This window comes from Cynocephalus volans, chromosome 12, assembly GCF_027409185.1.
Source record: "Cynocephalus volans isolate mCynVol1 chromosome 12, mCynVol1.pri, whole genome shotgun sequence".
NCBI classification, from domain to species: Eukaryota; Metazoa; Chordata; class Mammalia; order Dermoptera; family Cynocephalidae; genus Cynocephalus; species Cynocephalus volans.
The window spans coordinates 1107791-1127585 of NC_084471.1; positions in this window are offsets into that span (position 1 = coordinate 1107791).

Consider the following 19795-nt stretch of genomic DNA (forward strand, 5'->3'; position numbering starts at 1 on the left):
TTTCTAAGCAGGTGTTTTGCAAGGAGGGGGCTGGGGGAACAGGGCAGATCCTGCCAGAGGGTCTGCACCCCCATTCCCACCTAGCCTCTGAGCCATCCGGCCCCTGCTGCCACCTTTGCCTCCTCTTCCTCATCCTCTCCCTGTGGTGGACATGCAGCCAGCCCCACCAGGTCACCCTATCCTGCTGCTGGGGGGCTGCTGTTGCCATGGTGACTGGAGCCAGGCTGACCTCCCTGGATTAGGGAGGAAGGGGAGGGTGGGGTGGGGGTGGCCCCCCTCACAAACCCACCCTCACAAACCCACGCTCACACACACGCGGCTGCTCACGCTCTCACACCGACTCAAACACACTTGCACACACAGCATCACATGTACACACTTATATGTGTGACAGGGCACCGCAGAGGGGAATGGGGGACTCTCCACGGCACTCTTCCCCGCACTCTCCCAGGCTGCATCTGCCCTGCCCGGGCTCCCCGGGCCATCCTGGTCCCTCTGCCCTCCTTCCCTGGGGCTCTTGTCCACTCCCTGTCCCCGTGCCAATGACCAAGGCCTCCTCAAGCAGCATGTTTCCAGCTGCTGCCCGGATGCCCTGCAGGTTAACCTGGCCCTGTCCTGGCCATCTCTGAGGCCCCTCCAGCCTGGACCGTGCCTGGGGGTCCCTTCACCTGCCCCCTAATCCATCACCAAGGCCACGGTTCTGCCCCAGCTCCCACATTCCCTCCCACAGGCCACCTATCCTCCTCTCCTGGTCCCTCTCTTACTTCCACCCGGGTCCAGGCACCAACTGGATGCCCCTCGGTCACCAGGGTCTTCCCATCACTGGCACATCACTGTCCTGCCTTGGGCCCTCCATGGCTCCCTGGGGCCATCAGAGGCAGTCCCAGTGGTGCCCTGAGCCCCCTCTGACCTCAGTTCCCACTGCAGGAATGCCCTGCCCTGCCCGGGCCTGGCCTCCCCAGCCCTGCAGGGCCCGCTCGCACCAGCACCCCTGCCTCCATGTTGTCAGTTCAACACCTCTGCCCCCCACCCCCAGGCCGGGAGCTCTGTGTCAGCCTCGCGCCCACCCAGGGCCTGGCCCCGGCTCTCTGGGTCCCGCATGAAGGCTGGGGGTGCTCCCAGGGCAGGGGCCGGGGGCACAGTGCTGCCGCTGGGGTGGAGGACCCCACGCCGCCTTTCCCCTCTTCCCTCCCCTTTCCTGCCTCACAGCCTTTCACCCGCTGGGGACAGGAGCCAGCAGAGCCTGGGCCAGGATTTTGCAATGTTTCACCAAAGGCGTCCTGGGGTTGGCCTGGGGTGCAGTGGGGCATGAGTCCGGGGGTGGGCGGCCTGTGTGAACTCTGTCCCAGCTGCTGCGGCCACCTCCGCCAGCCTCTGTCCCCCAGAGGCTGATGGACACATCCTCCCTGCCCCCGGTCCCCAGCCCTCCTGACCCCTCAGTCGAGGTCCACCCTGCATTCCCTCCTAGTACCCCACCTGCTGCCACCAAAGTGTTTACCTCACCCTCCCTGGACACGGCAGAAAGAGACCCTGAAAAACCAAAGCTGCTGCTGTGGGGGTGTCCGGGCCTAAAGCAGGCCCTCAGTGGAGCTGACGCTAAAACCCAGCTGAGCCAGAGCCACTAAAACCCGCCTGTGCTGTCTCCGCTGGTGGCCGTGGCACTGCGGCGGTGGTGGGAGCAGCAGCAGCAGCCACCGGCCCTGTCCAGATCTGCCAACCCAGAGAGCTGCAGCCACGACCCAAACCCACTGCCTCCCAAACCCGGGACCTGGGCCTGAGCCAGGGGCTGCGTGGCGGGGCCGGGGGTGCACAGGAGGCCTCTCCTCACCTTTGCCCCGCAGTGCCTTCCCTGACCCTCGTCTGGGACCATCCTCCGACTCCAGCCTGGGGCACCACAGCTCACTCCCGCATACCACCCCTGGCTGAGTGCCCACTCTGTGCCGTCCCATCGGGGGACTCTGCCCACCCTGTGTGTAGCCTGAGCTGTGAGGAGGATCCTGGGAGGATGCCTGCCAAGTGCTTCCCAGGGCACACAGTAGGTGCCTGATAGGAGCTGCAGGCACAGACCCCAGGACTTCATCATTGGAATCCAGGGGACTCCCAGGATAAGGGGCTGGGAGTGAGGCCCGACACCCTCTGTGCTGAGACCCTTGAGGTCAGGAGCCCAGCTGGTGTGACTTCGAGGGAGCCGCCCCACCCCTCCTGCTTGTCCTGGGTCTGGTCCACCCGGGGCTGGGGGAGGCAGGGCTGCCCCCTGCGGAGGCTCGTGCCCTGGTTCACATAAGTGGGTGAGGCTGGGGGCATCTGGAGGGGCCAGGGGGTTGGCGGCCTCCGTGCGTGGTGCGAGGCCGGACAGGCCCCTTGCCGCCCTAGGCTCCGGGCCCCGGTGTTTGGATGAGGACGAGCCTCAGTGGGGCTGCGGCGGGAGATCCCCGAGGAGCCGGAAGCTGGGCCTGGCCGCCTTGCCCATGTTTGCCTCCGATTTGCATGGGGCTCCCACCAGGCCCAGCTCCAGGGCCCTGCAGGCTCAGACACAAGTGCACGGCTTCCCAGTCGGCTTCCCAGTCGGCTTCCCAGTCGGTCTGACGTGGGGACTTCCTGGAGGGCGAGACCCAGCTCGACTGAATCTCAATGCTGATTCAGAGCAGAGGGAGGGCGTGGGGGGGGCACAGAGCAAGTGCGGAGGGGAGAGGGGTGCTCAGCACCGAGGGGCTGGGCTGGGGGCCACAGTGGGGCCAAGAGTTTGGACGTCAGAGCTGTGCAGTTTGGAGCCAGACAGGAGGTCTCCCAAAGAAATAGGTGCTGGTGGCCTGAGTCCCAGGGGACTTTCGGGACCCTGGGCCCCAGGGCCTACAGCAGTGATGATGTTTTGGAAGTTTCTGGAGCTGCTGCAGCTGGTCCAAAGGCTAACCTGGGCTGCTCGGACCACTCTTGGGCCCTAGAGGAACCACTCCTTACAGATGGATCCCTAGGGACTCTGCAGCTGGGACCTCCAGAGGGCCTGGTTGCAGCAAACATTCTCCCAGGACATGGTCAGGGCCTTGGAGATACATGTTTAGTGAGCACTTGCTGCACACCTGCCCAGGCTCAGCACACTCCTGTACCCCGTGCCAGCCCTGGGGGCACTGCCATCACGCCTGCGTCAGAGAGAGCAGTGACCTTCACAAGCATGGGGCTTCTTGGGGAGGACGAGCCCAGGGTTGGCAGTTGGCTTGCTGGGCACTCAGACAGGAGTACTGCTGCCAGGGCATGGACTCTGCCCAAGAACGGGTCAGGCTTAGAGAGAAGCAGAGCAGGAGAGGCAGCATCTTCAGGTCAGGCTCGATCTGACTCCCCCGTCAGCCCTGGGCAGCACCCACACAGCTCAGAGATAGCAAGCGTGGGCACCCCAGTCTCTGTGGGTCTCCTTTAATGGCTCAGAAACAGACTTCGGTGGGGGCAGAGGGGAGAGTCCCCACGCCTGGGCGTGGTAGGGGCAGACCAACTTGGCTGGAAGTCCTGCTCATGGAGAACGGACCAGAATGGCACCAGCAGGGCCTGTTTGTGTGGCACTCGGCACCCTGCGGCTCATGCTGGTGCCCGAGGCTCCCTGCAACCTGCCCTCAACCCGCCTCTCTCCTTTCCAAGCCTGCTAGGAGTGGACCCAGGCCTGTGGGCAGGGGACAGATCGGGCAGCCACAGCCCAGACGTGGAGCTGGGCCGAGGCTAGGGACAAACCTGCCAGATGAGCCCCATGAAGCCGATGCCACCTTCAGGCTGTACCTGGGTTGCTCTGCAGAGATCTTCCAGACTCTGCTGAAAGGACCCAGGTCTGGCTCCTGGGAGTGTCCCCAGGGCCAGCATAGGCCAGGCACTGAGAGACATCAGGGCTTTTGGATCCCAGGATGCAGCAGTGTTGGGGCTCCAGGGACCCCAGCCTAGGAAAAGACACCCATTGGGGAGAGTCTGGCAACCCTGAGCTGTGTCAGCCCTTCCTGGCCCGGCCCACACTTTTCTTGAACCCTCAAGTGCCTGTGCCTTCCCAGGCCCTTCTGGCTCCTGATGTTGCCCTGGGGGTGGGGGCAGGTTGAGGAGGCAGGTCCTGGGCTGCTGGAGCTCTGGGTCAGCCCCCAAGTCTGGGCTTGAACCCAGGACTGGGAGAATACAGAGGGGTCCAGGAGGCCCTTCCTGCTCTGTCCCCATCTCTTTTCAGGGCTTCCCCAGCCCACCCTGACCCTGGGCCATGAGGTGGCCTGGATGGAGCGTGCAGTTCAGGAGAGGCCGGGCTGTTTTCCAACCACAGGGCCACTTCCCTATTCCTGGGAAGTGACAGTAGGGGAGACGGGAGGGCCCAGGCCAGCCCAGAAGCTGAGCTGGCCTCTGGCAAGGGGATGTCCCGGCTCCTGCCCAGCTCATTCCCGAACACCCCCTGCTCACTCTTGCTGGTCCTGAGCAGACCGGGCTACCCAGGGCTTCCTGGAGGTGGCGGCACGGTGGGTGCTCCAGAGCCCAGGATCTGGGAGGGACCCAATCTGGCTTGGGGACAGCTGGGCCCCAACCTGGGAGACATCTCAGAGCGCCATGGTGGCTGGTCAGTATCCATGAAGGCCCAGGGAGCAAGGCAGCTCTGTGCACACCTGTGCCGAGGCGAGTGCTGGGGTGTGAGGCACCCCTGGGGCAGGTTCACGCCATCTCCCTCTCCTCCTGAGAAGGACCCCAGCCCATCCTGCCACGCCAGACCCCATGGCTGGTGGCTGGTGCAGGGAGGCCCCGGTCCCTCCTCCCACGGGGGCCACGGTGCAGCCTTCCTACCCCTCAGTGGACAAGGCTGGTGGGCTGTGCCTGGGGCGGCTGAGGGTTGGAGACTCAGAGTCTTGCAAACGTGTCCATCGTCCAGACGGGGACCCTCAGGCTCAGGGAGAGGTCACCCTGTCCGCCCCACCCACACCCCCACAGTGCAGCAACTGAGTCACATGGGGGTGGAGTGGGGTCTCATAGACCCCCTGTGGGACCTCCCCCCATTGTGGGCATCGGGCTCTGTCCAGGAACCAGGGTCATGTCCTCTCAGCCTAGCCTGGGCTCTGAGAGGGGCAGCGAGGCATGGGCTAGTGCGGAGATTGGCATGGCCGGCACAGCGACTGAGTCCCCAAGGGTGGGTGGCTGGGGCTGGGCTGCATCTGAGGGGGCAGGGGACCCATGAGCCCTCCTGGCCTGCACTTTCCCAGGCTCATCCACAGGAAGGTGGCGGCTGTGTGGCTGAGTCATCGGGAAAGAATGGAAAGAATGGGAAGAATCCTGCACTTTTACGCTCTGGCTGGACTCCCCACCCCCAGGAAATTCCTCATCCTGGGCTGCCCCCCAGGCCTGCAGGCCCCCAGCCCATCCTGTTCCCGCTGCCACTCTGACTGCAGCGGGCTCTGGGTCCCACGGGGCCGGGCTCCTGAGGGACCCGCTCATCCGCAGCCCACCCTCTGGGGTCCGCCCTGGCCAGGCCGGCCGCACTGCTGGGGGCTGCGCTGCACCCCTCATGCCCTCCTCAGCAGCAGGGCACGGCCCCTCCTCGGGTCTGGCTTTTCTCTCCTGTTTTACTGACGCAGCCCCAAGGCTGGCACACGGAGCCCATCTTCCCACCTGCGGATGGGGCATGCGGGCACTCCCCAGCCCTGCTGGTGGCCTGCTCACTCCCGCCCCCACCCTCCCAGCACTCCCCTCCCTGAGCACCCCTGCTGCCCTGCCCTGCGGCCTCCCCCTGGGAAAGGTCGGGGGCCCAGCCAGGCCTGAACTCCAGCCCCTGGGGATGGAGTGTGGGTGGTGGGGAGCCAGCTCCAGGCTGGGCCCTGGCCGTAGGGGACCTGGGCAGGCAGCGTGTGCCCAGCAGTCAGGCCGTGCCGTGCCACAAGTGGCTCCTGGCCCCCATGGACCAGGTTCAGGCCTGGGCAGCACCGTGAGGGAGGAAGGGAAGGCAGGTACGGCAGGTGCGGGCTGGTCCGGCTCTGGTGGAGCCCAGGGCACGAGGCCTCCTGCTCCCTGGACACCCAGGCTGGCCACTGCTGCCGGCACCCTGTCCCCACCCACACAGGGCGGGATCACACATCCACCAGGTGATGGTGGTATAAGTGCCCCAAATTTTGGGTGGGGGCTGTCCAGAAGAGGAGGACCAGCTTCCTGCCCCCAGGCGCACACCTGAGGAGAAACTCTCCACCTGGGCAGGGAGGTCCAGGGCTCAGGCCCAACTTCCTGCCTAACCCTGAGGGCTGAGTCCTCCCCAGGCCCACACTGGCTGCTGCCCGAGGGGAGGAGGGCGGCCCCGGGCTCCCCCACATCCTGCGTCTTTCTGTCCCTGCTTTCTGGGTGTCCTCATCTCTGTCACACCCTCTGGGCGTTCCCAGAGTGGCTTTGCTGGTGGGGGTGGGAGGGGAGCCGCTGACTTGTGGTTTCTGGGACACGCCGTTTTGGGGTTTCGACCCGGCCCTGGAATCCCTCCCAGGTGGGCGCGGCAGCTGGTCTGGAACCCTGGGGCTGATGCGCCCCATGGGCAGCAGGAGAGCAGAGCTTATGGGGCCACCCCGCTTGTGACACTGATGCTGCTGTCCATCCCGCCCCCCATCCCCAGGTCCTGCCACTGCTCCACGCCCCAAGGGGCTCTCTGCGCCCCTCCATGTGGTGCAGCCTCTGGAGCTTGTTTCTGCACATGTCACCCCCCGCTCTAAAGCCTTCGGTGGCTCCCTGTCGCCTGTGGAGGAGAGGCAGAGCCGCTGGGCCCCAGCTCTCAGCTGCCAGGTGCACGTGCAGTGCACACCCACTCTCGCAGGGCTCTGGGAGGAAGACGTGAGCTGGCGGGGAGTCTCCTGCGAGCCCAGCAGGTGGTGAGCGCTCAGCGGGACCACGTGGTTCGGCCTGTCCTGCCCCTTCCCAGCAACCGGAACCCCTCAGCCAGCCACCTTTCACCTCAGGACTTAACACTGCTGTTCCCTGCGCCACCTCGCGGGCCTCAGCCTGGGTTTGCCTCTTCCGAGGCCCCGCCCCCCACCTCCAGCCCCCAGCTGGGTCAGGGCTGGTTGGGCAAGTGCTGGGTCGTGCGCTAGACTGAACTGGCCTTGGGGCAGCTGCAGAATCTAGCTCAGGCCTGGGGGGGCAGAGGTCGTTTCAGGTCCCGTATCCCATTCCTGGAATCCCTGGTAATGACACAGCTTGTCAAACGGGAGCAGGGTCAGGACAGGCGGGGGAGGGAGGTAGCTGCACCCCACACAGTTAGAACCTACCCCCCAGCCCTGTCCCCACGTGCTCCTCCTCTTCATTCTAACAGGTGGGGAAACTGAGGCTCAGGCAGGCCGATGGCTGAGCAGGCCCCAGCTGGCTGTGGGGAGCTGGGGTGGGATGCGGGGGGCGGGGGTTCAAAGCCACTCCTGAGCTCGGTCCAGGGCCCGCAGGCTGTGCAGGAGGGCAGGGGGCACCTGATGCCTGTCTCCTGGGCCAGGCCCTGGACAAGGCTTGGGGGCTGGGTGTCTCTTGTGGGCAAGATTTTCTGTCAAGGTGGGTGAGAGAGGGAGGCTGCAGCAGAGGCCAGCAGCCAGGTGGAGGGTGGCGGGAGGGAGGGAGCCCTGGCATGTCAGGGGCAGGAGTGGTGGGCTGGGCCAGGCCGGCAGGGCAGGGTCTGCAGTCCTGAAATCCCACCTGCCTGGGATCCTGTGGCTGTCAGCAGAGGTGACTCAGCGGCTTGCCTGGGTGTGGAGCTTTTCAGTGAGACCTGGGTAGGGGCCAGCGTCAGGCCGGCCTGGCCATTGTGGCCTCAGGCCTGCTGGAGCAGGGCTGCCTGTCAGACCAGCACACCGTGAGTGCCAGCGGCTGGCCCTGCCTCAGAGAGCTGCAGGGCTCTGGAGGGCAGTGTCTGGGCTGCCCTGGGGTTGGGGGTGGAGTGGGCAGATCCGGGGGTGGGGCTGTGGAGGGGGCTCTTGGCTCCACCCAGGGTCCAGGCCCAAGGCCAGATGTGACATCCTGGTGGGGGCTGTGGGCCTCACAGCCCAGTTGTCCCCCATCCCAGCATCTCTGGACAGTGGGATGGGTAGAGTGGCCCTGGCTGGGCCCTGGCTGGCCTGTCTGCCTGAGCCTCCCCCGCAGCCCAGCCTCCGAGGCTTGCCCTGCTCTGCCACCCCAGGCTGGGCAAGTGGGCCTCGGGCAAGTGGGCCGCCCGCCCACGGTGCTACGTAGGGTGGTGCCCATGACGCAGGCTTCGGCCTCTGTTCCGCCTGCCTTCTGGCTGGGACCCCGTCCCAGGCACAGGTGAGCACACACACTCTCTCACACACGCACACGCACAAGCGCACGTGGCCTGCAGCTGGTCGGACCGGTTCTACATGGCAGCCCTTGGCCGGTGCAGGCCTCCCAGCACCCAGCCCCTGTCCTGGTGACTCAAGCCTTGGTCTCCTCACGTGGGAGCAGCAGCACTGTCCCACCTGAGGCTCTGTGGGCTGAGCACGAGGAGACACCGCCCCACTGGTGTGGGGTGCAGAATGGGAGAATGGCAGACCCCGGGCACTGGGGAACTGTGGGGACCCCCAAATGCAGCTCCCTCAGTCATGAGGCCAAGGAAATGTGCCTCCTGCCCAGCACCCCACACCCCTGCCCCCTGAGGGGCCCCCAGCCACGCGGTGCCCCAGCCCTGCCCTCATCCATGCCGCTTTCCCTCGTACTCGTCCATCGGCCAACAGGGTCTGGGAAGGGCGGCCCGCAGACCCCCTGGCAGCCACCCCGCAGGCCCCCAGCAGCTGCCGGCGGGCGGCTGAGTCAGTTCTTTCCTAGTTATTTGGTTACTGGTTACAGGGTTTGTCCATCAACCCAATGTCCCTCCAACAACTTGGCCCAGACTAGACCCCACCCCCACCTGTCACTTGAATCCACAGGTCATCCCCAGCCCCAGAAAGGGGACTGCAGGGCTGGAGGGGCGTGTGCCCCTGTGCAGGGGTGATGAGCGTGTGCACGCGTGGGCTGGATGTGCACGAGCCCACTGTGTGTGTCGTGATGTGGGTGGGCCCATGCAGACGTGTGCTTGACCTGTGGCCCGTGTCTTGCTTGTCTGGCAGACCTGGCAGCACTCTCCCCAGGAGCAGGTGGCCCGGCCCCTTTCACACCACGCCCTCCCCTGCGCCCAGCTGTACAGTGGAAAGTCCAGCAGCCCGAGGCCACGCACGCAGGTGCAGCTCTCACCGCCTGTGACCTGCCTCACCTGAGGCTTCACCTCTCGGCCGGTAACCCGCATGGTCCAAGGAGTGGAGGGCCCCAGCCCTGGGCTGAAGGCGGCAGCCCCGGGGCCTGCACCTGTCCCCAGGACTCCTGGACTCCCTGGAGATTTGGAGCTGCCCTCTCCACCTCCCCCGCCAAGGACCTTCCTCCCATGCCCGCTCCAGTGGGAAGCCTGCCCCCTGCAGCCCTAGGGAGGCTCTGTTCGAGAGGGCAGGAGGGGGCAGATCTGCCCATAGAGTGCAGACAAAAACTCAGATGTGTGCCTAAGTCTGGGTAGTGGCACCAGAAATTTAGATCCAGCCACCCCTACAAACCTGGGCCTTCTCAAGGTGTCAGGGGTGCAGTCAGGACAAGGGGCAGGGGAACGAGGGTGGGGAGGGGTGGGGGCGCAGGCAGGGGTGAGGGTGAAGGGACAGTGGGTAGTGCAGGGGGGTGTGCAGGCACGTGGGAGTCAGTGTGGACGTGGCGGGCAGGGGCAGTGTGAACACCGGCCCGGGTGGCACACAGCGGTGGGGGTGGTGTGGACACAGCAGGGGCATGGGGCTGGGGCGGGGCAGCCGGGCACACAATGGGCCCTTGTCCATGCTGGCCTGTGGCTGCCGGGTGCCCTGAGCAAACACACACCCTGTTCCCAGTTGCACACCAAGTCCTGGGTGCGGCCGTGGCACTGTGCCAGCGGGAAGGTGCTCGGGGCCAGCGCACGCGCCTCTGACGGTCCCGGCACCCACAGGCCTCCGCGGAGCCCTCCCTGCCGGGCCCCGGTCCTGGCCACTTCACCAGGTCTGGCCTATGCAGGAGCCCCGTGGGGAGGGCCGCTCCCTCCGGCCCCGCCTCCAGCTCTGCACCCCTCCCAGCCAGGCCAGGCCTACTGCCTCCCTGCCTCCTGCCATCCGTGCCTCTATCCACAGGCACCGCTGGCCCTGGGCCCTCCTGTGTCGCCTCACTGCTGACAGGCCCACAGGTCCCTGCTGAGCCCCGCCTGGCCTGGCCCTCTCGAGGGAGTGAGCAGCAGCAGCAGCAAGGACCTGCCAGGGCCCCCTGCCCACCTCACGGCCCACCTCTACCCCAGGCCTGCCCCAACCTGCCACATTGACAAGGTGGCCTGGGCGGCTCTGCCTCCCCGACTGTCCTTACACTGGGTCCTGGGCAGGGACTGGGGTGGAGGATCCTCCAGGGTTGGGCTTCTCTGTGGGGCTGGCCAGGGCTGTGGTGAGGGGCTGCACTGGGCGTCAGGGCTGGGGTGCAGGCGGCTGAGAGACTGGCAGCCAGCCCGCAAGGGCATTAGGGGTTTGTCATGGAGTTCGGGCTCACCAGCTGCTCTCTTCTGTCCACGTCTCTTACCTGGCAGCAGTAGGGGCTGACTGTTTACACCAAGCAATGGTGCCTGAGACACCTTCCTACCTGGTGACAGTGTACCTTGAATGGGGCCAGAGGACGCAGGGGAGATAGACACCAAAACGGGACAGCAGCAGCAAAGTGCCTGGCAAAGCCTGGGACACATGCTGAAGGGGCATCAGGGTCAGTTCAGCCTCTTCCTGCAGCAGATGCTGCTGAGACGACCCACCGGGGCCCTCCGGGGGGCCCCGAAGCGCGGGTGCTAGTGTGGGTTTCCAGGCATGGGGTACCCAGTCTGCTGGGTGGCTCAGCAGCTGTGGGTCCCAGAGTTGTCCTTGTTAACAGGACTGTTTGTGGCCAGACTGGGGAGGCAGCTGCTGAGGGTTCTGCACCCCCTCCCAGGGTGGGTTCCTGGAGGACAGGGGCCCTGTTCCCAGCCTTGCCTTGAGACCCTTCACCTGCACCCTGCCCCATGAGTGCCTGAGGATGGCCCCATAGGCTGCATGGGGGCAGGACAGCGTGCACTGGGTACACCTTCCCTAGGATTCTGGCCCCACAGGATGGGAGGGGAGCCTCTGTCACCCAGCCAGTGTCCCAGTGCCTGGCCACCCTGGCCCCGCATGGTACTTGGGCTCAGAGGTCAACCACGACCAGCAAGGGGGCCCAGCACAGGCCAGGCACAAGCTCACCTATGTGGGTCTGGACACCCTGAGTCAGTGCCCTGGCTGGGCACTGGGTAGGCAGGGAGCAGACTCAGTCCTGCCGCAGGAGCCGGCCCCCCCGAGGAGACAGTTCTTGCCATCTCAGCTCCAAGGACTGTGGGGTCGGAAAAGGGCTGAAGCAGGGGCTGAGGCCTTGGCATGTGCAGGGGCAGGTGCAAGGCTGAGAGCCCACCCTCTGGCTCATAGTCCTGGAGGCAGCTGAGGAAGGGAAAGAGACCTAGGACCCCCACCCCCACCCCACTGGTGTTCCAGGAAACCAGGAGGGCGTGTGGCCATGTTAGGGCTCCCAAGGATGGGAGCTGGCTGGGTTTGAAGCTGGGAACCCTCTGTCCGGGAGCGTCCCTCAGCTGCTGCCCCCTCTGGAGGAAGGGGTCCCAGGTCCCACCCTGGATGGCAACAGCTCTGAACCCACCCAGGAGGGCTGGCAGGGCCCCTGGAGGGGCATCTGCATGACATATGCGTTCCCAGGAAGCCGCATGTGTACACTTCATGCCCTCATGTGCCCACACGTGCGTGTGCATGCTCTGGGCATACAGGACTGACAGTACTCGCCTGTGTCTGACCACACAGCCAGCTCCAATTTCAAACTCACAGCCACCCGTCCTTCTCACCCGGGGCCCCTGCCCAGCCTGGCCCTGCCACACGTGCCCCGCCCCCGACCGTCCAGGGCAGTGGTCAGAGGTGGGGCAGGGCGTGCGAAGCCGCAGTGAGGTGGAGGCCTGCGTTCCGGTGCCGCGCAGCAGGACCGGAGTTAACAGCATTGTGCTGTGTATTTCCAGACAGCTAGAAGAGGTTCTTGAATGTTCTCAGCACAGAAGAAGTGATAAATGCATGAGAGGAAGGGTGTACTGATTACCCCAATCTGATCATTACGCAGGGAACACATGTACTGAAATACCGTGTCGTGTCCCATACATATGTACACTCAGAAAAAATACACGTGTTAGTATCTAAATTGCTAAGTGCGTCATATGTAGAGAACAGAGCACAAGACATGCTGTGCCGTTAAACAGCAGTAAGGACAAAACACGATGTTGTGCCCCAGGTCACCGGGCGGAGTGCCCCCAGGACCCCGCTGCCCCGCCAGCCCACCCTACCAAAGAGCCCTGCCGTCGCTCCCCAACTTTGCTTTACAGTTTGTCACCTGTGCTAGGTCGTGCTGAGTCACACTCTGCTGCTGGACCCTTCCTCCCAACCCCTTTCCCGAGGTGCCAGGTCCATTGGCAACAGAAGGACGTGAGGACAGGGGGCTCTCAGAGGGTCTTGGTTGGAGGCATGGACGGTGGCCTGGGTTTCAGCTGGTCGTCCTTGCTCCGCTCGGCGTCCGGCGCTACTTCCTGGCTGCCGCCCTGCTGGCCGGGGCCGCCACACGATTCGATTCGCGGGCCCAGGGCAGTATGAGAATTCGGGGCCCCTTGTTCAAAAAGCAGCAAGTGACATCACAGGCACTAAAACACAGAGCTTTTTCCTTTTTCCGTGGCTCTTTCTCAACTCATCATGCTGTTTTCTGTTATTCAATATTATTGTAAATAAAGAGAAATTAAATCTCGAGCTCATCACCGTGAGTTGGCCATTTGTCCTTCCACTGTGCAAGGCGGGCTTTAAATGCCAATGTTGGAGCAACGAACGTCCACGTGGGTTCGCAGCAACCACACGGTCTGCATTTGATGGCTCATACGGGCGTGAGCGCTTTGTTTTTACCAGGACAGTGGAAACGCTGCACCAAATACCTCAGCTGTTTTATTTTAATTTTGACTGCAGTAAAATGTAGATAACGTAAAATTTGCCATTTAATCACTTGTGAGTGCACATCAAGCACATTCACATCGTTGTGAAACCATCACCACGCTGTTTCCAGAACTTTCTCAGCTTCCCAAACCAAAACTTTGAACCCTTTAAGCACCGACTCCCCTTTCCCCCTCCCCCCAGCCCCTGCCCCCACCCCTCTGCTTTCTGTCTCTGGATCTGACGACTCCAGGAACCTCATGCAAATGGAATCGCACAGCGTTCGTCCTTCTGTGACTGGCTCATTTCACTTAGGGTAATGTCCTCAAGGCTCATCCAACTGTAGCAGGCGTCAGGATCTCCTTCCTTTCTAAGGCTGAGGAACATCTTATTATGTAGATACAGCACATTTTGTTTATCCATTCATCCATGGATGGACACGGAGTTGCTTGCACACTTTGGCCAAGTCCAATACTGCTGCCATGGATGTGAGTGTGCAAACACCTGCTTGAGCACCTGCTTTTAATTCTTGAGGGCGTCTATCCAGGAGTGGAATCGCTGGGTCGTGCTCTGCTGTGGTTTGAATGAGTTGCCTACTTAATACGCAACGCAGCAGTGTTGGGATGTGGGGCCTAATGCGCGGTGCTTACGTCATAGGCACCCATTACCCTCACGAATGGATTAATTCCATTATCTCCACAGTGGTTCCTTATAGAAGAACAAATATGGCCCTCTGTCTCTCTGTCTCTGTCTCTGTCTCTCTGTCTCTCTCGCCTCCTGCCTCCTGCCTTCTCCTGCAGGATGACGCAGCAAGAAGACCCTTGCTTCACCTGGCCAGGTGCGGCCCCTCAGTCTTGGACTTCCCAACCCCCAGAACGACAAGCCAATAATTTCTGTTCATTATAAATTCCCCAGCCTCAGGTGCTCTGTCATACCAGTACAAGACGGACCAAGACGAATGGCAGCTCCGTGTCCAGCATCTTGAGGAAGTGCCAGACGGGCTCCACGCTGACCGCCCCGTGCTATGCTCCCACTGCTGATGCTCCAGGGGTCCTGCCTCTCTGCGTCCTCACCATCCTAGTGGGCGTGAGGTGGTAGCTCCCTGTGGTTTTGACTTGCAGCTCCCCCAGTGTCCCCTCCTCATCCCTGGCCACTCCCACCTGCCCCTGTCCCCACTGTCCCTCCCTGGCTGTCCCCCACCTGCTCAGCTAGCCTGCTGCAGAAGGTGTCTGACAGATGGGCGGATCAGCTCCCATCCTCACATGCTCTGGGCGCCCCCCGCCCCAGCCGTGGGGCTCGGCTGCAGGCACGGCAAGGGGGTCTGTGTGGCGGCCTCTCCTCTGAGCGCACTGCTCTCACTCTCATCCCGTGCTCCAGCTCCCGGTCCCCCCTTCCAACCCACCTCCTGTCCTGGGATTCTGGCCCCCAGCCTGCTCCTTCGCTGTTTCCTTGGTGGGGTTTTCCTCCTCTTCTCATCAACGCTGCACTCCCCTGTCTTCCCTCCCGAGGACGTGTCCTGGGTCTGGTCCACCCAGGGAGACAGGGATGGCCCCTGCAGAAGCTCACGCCCTGACCCCCACAAGTGGGCAAGGCTTGGGGGAGATTCCTGGTGGATTCCCAGCTACGGGAATGTCCCTGCACAGCCAGGCCCGGCTCAACTGTGGCCTCAGAGCCTTGAACCTTGGAGCCTCGAGCTGCTCCTTTGCAGGGTCACGGGGCTGAGGGTGCCCAGCTTGGCAAGGCACGCACCCACACATTTGTGCACCACCCCCCCACATGTCCGGCCGGCTGACGTGCTGCTCCCAGGGGTCCTCTCCAAGAAGCCCGATAGCCTATGTCCATCTCTGGATGACATGACCTCTAATGACCCCAGGGTCAGAGCAGGGTCACAAGCCTGGGCACCCCAAAGTCAGGGATCTTAATGTAGAAAACCTTCCCTTCTTGACGTACCTAGTGGGTCCTTCCCGTAAGACCTGGGCCTGGGGGCTTCCAGGGTCCCAGTTTTGTTCTAGCTCTTGGGGTGAGAACGCCAGGGCCTGGGCAGAGCTGGAGCAGTGGCCAGGCCCACCCAGAGGGGCTGTGTGGGCCGTGGTCCAGCCCCGTGTGGGGTGCTGAAGGACACAGCCTTGGGAGGTGCCAGCACAGCGTCCGGAGAGTCAGGTGCCACTCAGGGGATCAGGACACCTTCTGTGGGGCTGTTTCCAGGAGATGCCCTTTAGCCCATGGCCCTCATCCATTCATCAGCCCCATGGCAGCTGCTGCTTTGGGAAGCGATTTCAGGCAGAGTGTTCAAAGCTTCCAAGGTGGCTCCACGAGGGGCCCACATTCTAGTCTCCCTCAGGCCCTCCTTGGCCTGCACTGGGTGGGCAGCAGACCCCTCCCGCCCCACCCCACCTCCCACTGTGATGGGGGTCTGCGCCCGGCCAGCCAGACGTGGGTCAGGCCAACTCTGGGTCCGGGGGCTCTGGTGGGCAATGACGGACCCTCACCCCGACAGACCCTTGGGGTTGCCCACCACAGTGGCTCGTGTCTGAGGGGCCAATCCTCCTCCTCCCCGGCCCCCCTGGCCTGGCCCCTGCTCTCCTCCAGGGCAGAGGAGTCCCCAGCAGGGATGACCCCACCCCAGGCAGGCCTCGCGTCCACAGGCCAATGCATGGGGCCCGCTGTGGCAGGGAACAGCTGTGGCTTTGTGTCCTCAGAAGCGGGAGGCGGGCGGCCTCGGCCACCCCAGACATCCCGGCGCTGCCTGTGGCTTCAGGAAGTTGCCAGCACAGCACGTTGGACCCTTGCTCATTTCCCACATGCGGCCTCTGTTTACTCAGGATGGTGACACGGGGGCTCGGCATGTCCGGGGCTGGGGTCAGTGCTGAGCAGCTGTGGGGGCTGGGAAGACAACTCACTGGCACATGCACTCACTCCTTCACTCACTCACACGTCCACTCATTCACTCACTCACTCACTCACTCATTCACTCACTCACTCGTTCACTCATTCACTCACTCATTCACTCACTCACTCACTCATTCACTCACTCACTCAGTCACTCACTCACTCACTCATTTACTCATTCACTCACTCATTCATTCACTCACTCGTTCACTCACTCACTCATTCACTCACTCGTTCACTCACTCACTCATTCACTCACTCACTCACTCATTCACTCACTCACTCACTCATTCACTTATTCACTCACTCACTCGTTCACTCATTCACTCACTCGTTCACTCACTCACTCATTCACTCACTCACTCACTCACTCACTCATTTACTCATTCACTCACTCAGTCATTCATTCACTCACTCGTTCACTCACTCACTCATTCACTCACTCGTTCACTCACTCACTCACTCATTCATTCACTCACTCATTCGCTCATCCACTCATTCACTCACTCGTTCATCATTCACTGCTCATTCATTCATTCACTCATTCATCTTCATAAGTAGTTCTTCCCAAGAGCCCACTTGTGCCAGATCCACAGATGCAGGCACGGAGGGCAGATGGCTGGATAGGCAGGTGGGTTCATTTAGTTATTCACCATTAAATGAACCTCTCTGGGGAACCTATGGGTCTGCAGCACTGCAGATGGCTGGATGGGTGGCTTATGGACCGACGGACAGTGGACACATGGAGGGGTGGACAGGCGGGTGCATGGAAGCAGATGAGTGTCCCTGGGGCAGGCACTGCCCCGGGAGCAGCCAAGCAGCCAAGTCCTCAGGTGGCTGCTTCTTTTTTTGGACACACATAGCCGCCCTGCTGTCCAAGGTGACATCTTCGGCGTCCCCTCTCACCAAGCAAATGCCACTGAGGACGGCTCTGCCTCCCCTTCCTTCTCTCTCGTGCTGCAGGTTTCTGACTCTTCAAAAAGCCACTTGTGCCCTCTCCAGTCTGTGGGCTCCTCAGGTTCAGGAAGGCTCTGAAGGGATCTGGGGCCCGCACGGATCGTAGCCCATGTTGCACTAAGCACCTGTGTTTGCCTGGCCCAGTGTGGCTAATGGGTCCCCTTCGTGAGAGAACACGGATCACCTCCCCGGTGGAGAACACGCTGCAGGCTGTCAGGGTGAGAACTTGTGAGATCACCGCCCCAGTCAGAATTTGACACTGGGCCTATGGACACTGATATGGACCATAACATTGGACCTGGACCATGGATACTGGACCTGGACCATGACACTTGACCTGGACCTGACATTGGACCTGCACCTGGACCAAAGACTCTGGCCCTGGACCTGACACTGGATCTGGACCATGGATACTGGACATAGGCCATGGATGATGGTCCTGGACCACAGATGTTGGACCTGAACAGTGGACACTGGACCTGGATTGTGACACTGGGCCTGAGCAGTGGGGGAAGGACTATGCTCTCTGAGGGGCCTAGTCCCTTCCCTGCCTCCATCTTCCCGCAACACTTCCATTTCTCCCCCTACCCTCAACTTCCGTGTCTCCGACAGAAAGAGGCTGACGTTCAGAAGTCACTCAGTGCTCAGGCACATCGAGGTCAATTCACCCAAACTCAGCCCCCACCCCCGGACCCTCTGCCCCAACCTGGCATTCTGACCCCAACCTCGGAATCATCCTCCCACAGCCCAGTCCAGTCTCTGCAAACCCCAGCAGCCCCAGTAGAAGCACACCCCCCCACGCTGCTCCAAGACCCCTCATTCTGAGCCAGGAATGTCACAGCCCCCATCCCAGGCCCACAATGTGCTCAGGAGGCAGCAGAGGGTCCCCTAGTCCCGGTCACAGCCCCTCCGTGCAGCTCCCGCCCTGCAGGGGTAACGTCCAGCTCCGGATCTGCCCCATCCTCTCTGTGGTCACCTCCCTGTAGCTCCCTCCACACTCTGCTCCCTGGGACACCATATCCAGCTGGGCCTTCCTCACCTCCGCCAGGGCTGGGGTCTCCTGGGGGAGTCCAGCCCCTGGAAGCCCAACTCCACCATCCCCTGGATGGGCCCGCAGCTACCTTTGGTGTCCATCAGCCTGACTGAGCCCCCCATGGTCCAGGGCCATTGCCAGTCAGCTCCTGCTCCAAGGAGCCCCTGCTGGGGTTGTGTGGGGGGAGCTCTCACCTCCCCGCCTACCCCTGCCAGCCTGCGAGCAGCCCCCACAGTGCCTGGCAGAGGTGGGTCCTGATGGTGCAGACTGAGGTGTCCAGGCCGTCTACGTTACTAGTATCCACCCCAGCTCCACTGCTGCTGCCTGCGCTGGCAGATCACTCTCTGAGCCTCAGTTTCCCCACCAGCCCAGGGCCAACATGAACAGGCTGAGCACCCGTGCGCCCTTCTCCTTTCTTCAGGAGCTGCTGATTAAACAGAAGAACGACAGAAAACCCCAGAATAGCTGGGTGAGGGTCCAGAGACCAACCCACCGCCAGCCCAAGGAAGATGTAGAATTGGGATGTGGGGGCAGGGGCAGGGGTCAGCTGGCTGGGCCTGGACAGAGTGGCCCCCCCTTGTGGCAGCATGGCATCTGCTCCATTCCCCAGAGATGCAGTCCCTCAGGACAGGCTGGGCTGGATGGAGGGGAGTGCTGGTGGGCAGAGGGGCAGCACCAGGACAAGTAGGGTGCCAGCACACACTAGGGGACCGAGGGTCCCAGGGGCCACCTGTCCTCCTGTGAACCCAATTGGAGCTGGACACCCCTCCCCAGCATGCCTGTGCCATGCCGCACCCACCGCAGGACCGAGGTCATGGCGGAGCTGCAGCGCTGGCCCGCCTCTGACCCACAGGAAGCCTGCTCAGGGAATCAGAGCATCCCTAGGCTGGGGGTGGACAGCAGTCCCCTGGCACAGTCACCCGGCACAGCACCACTGGCCCAGCTCCCGCGCAGCGCCAGGCACCCTGTGGCTCTTCACAGATGCCCAGGGTGGGGCAACCCACACAGGCCAGCTTGGGCCTGTGCCCGCATTGTGGGGCAGGGTGGGCCGGCTGAGCTCCTGGGTCTCCCCCAGCAGAAGCTGCTAAGGAGGGTTGCAGCTGCTCATGTCCTGCACATGGGGTGGGGTGACAGTGCTGACAACGGGTACGTGTGTGTCTGTGCTTGGTGCGCCCCTGTGCACACATGTGTGCGTGTGCACGTGTGACTGTTGAGTGTGTGTGCCTGTGTGATGTTTGTGCATATGTGCACACTTTCTCATACCCTGGTGGGTGCAGCTAGTGAACAGTGAACAGCATGCGGGCTGTGGGCTAGACATGGGCTTGAGTAGCAAGGACACAGCGACCATTGGCCCCAGACCCCACCCAGCCCCCTGTCCTATTTTACCTTCCCCAAGCCTGGCTTAACCCTTCCATGTGGGGCATGCCTTGTATGAGGGTCCTTGATTCTAGCTCCCAGGCCCTGAGCTCTTGTGACCTAGCAGAGACCCCACCCCACCTGTATCCTGGCTTGTGGCTGGCTCACAACATGGGGTTGGTCCCTCAGCGGGATTCCTGAGTGGGTCTGGGGCCTGCGGGTGGCATTGCTCAGAGGGCCCGGCCGGGCCGCTGAGCTCACGGCTGTACCTGTAGCTGGGTCCCACGAGGGTAGTGCACAGGTGTTTGTCCCTGTGTGACTCGGGGCACCGTAGAGGAAGCGGCCTCCAGGTGAGCCCCTTCCCCCAAGCCATGCAGTTGTGCTTTGACTGACAGCTTTGCCCCAAAGCTAGAACTTCGGGTCCCACAGTTACAGGGATGGACAGAAGAGTGGGTGGACAGACGGGCAGCTGGTGGCTGCCGAGAATCGGCGGAAGCCAGGGCGGGCGGCTGGCGGGTGGCCTGATGGTCCTGGAAATCCTCACTTCCTGTTTTCCCAA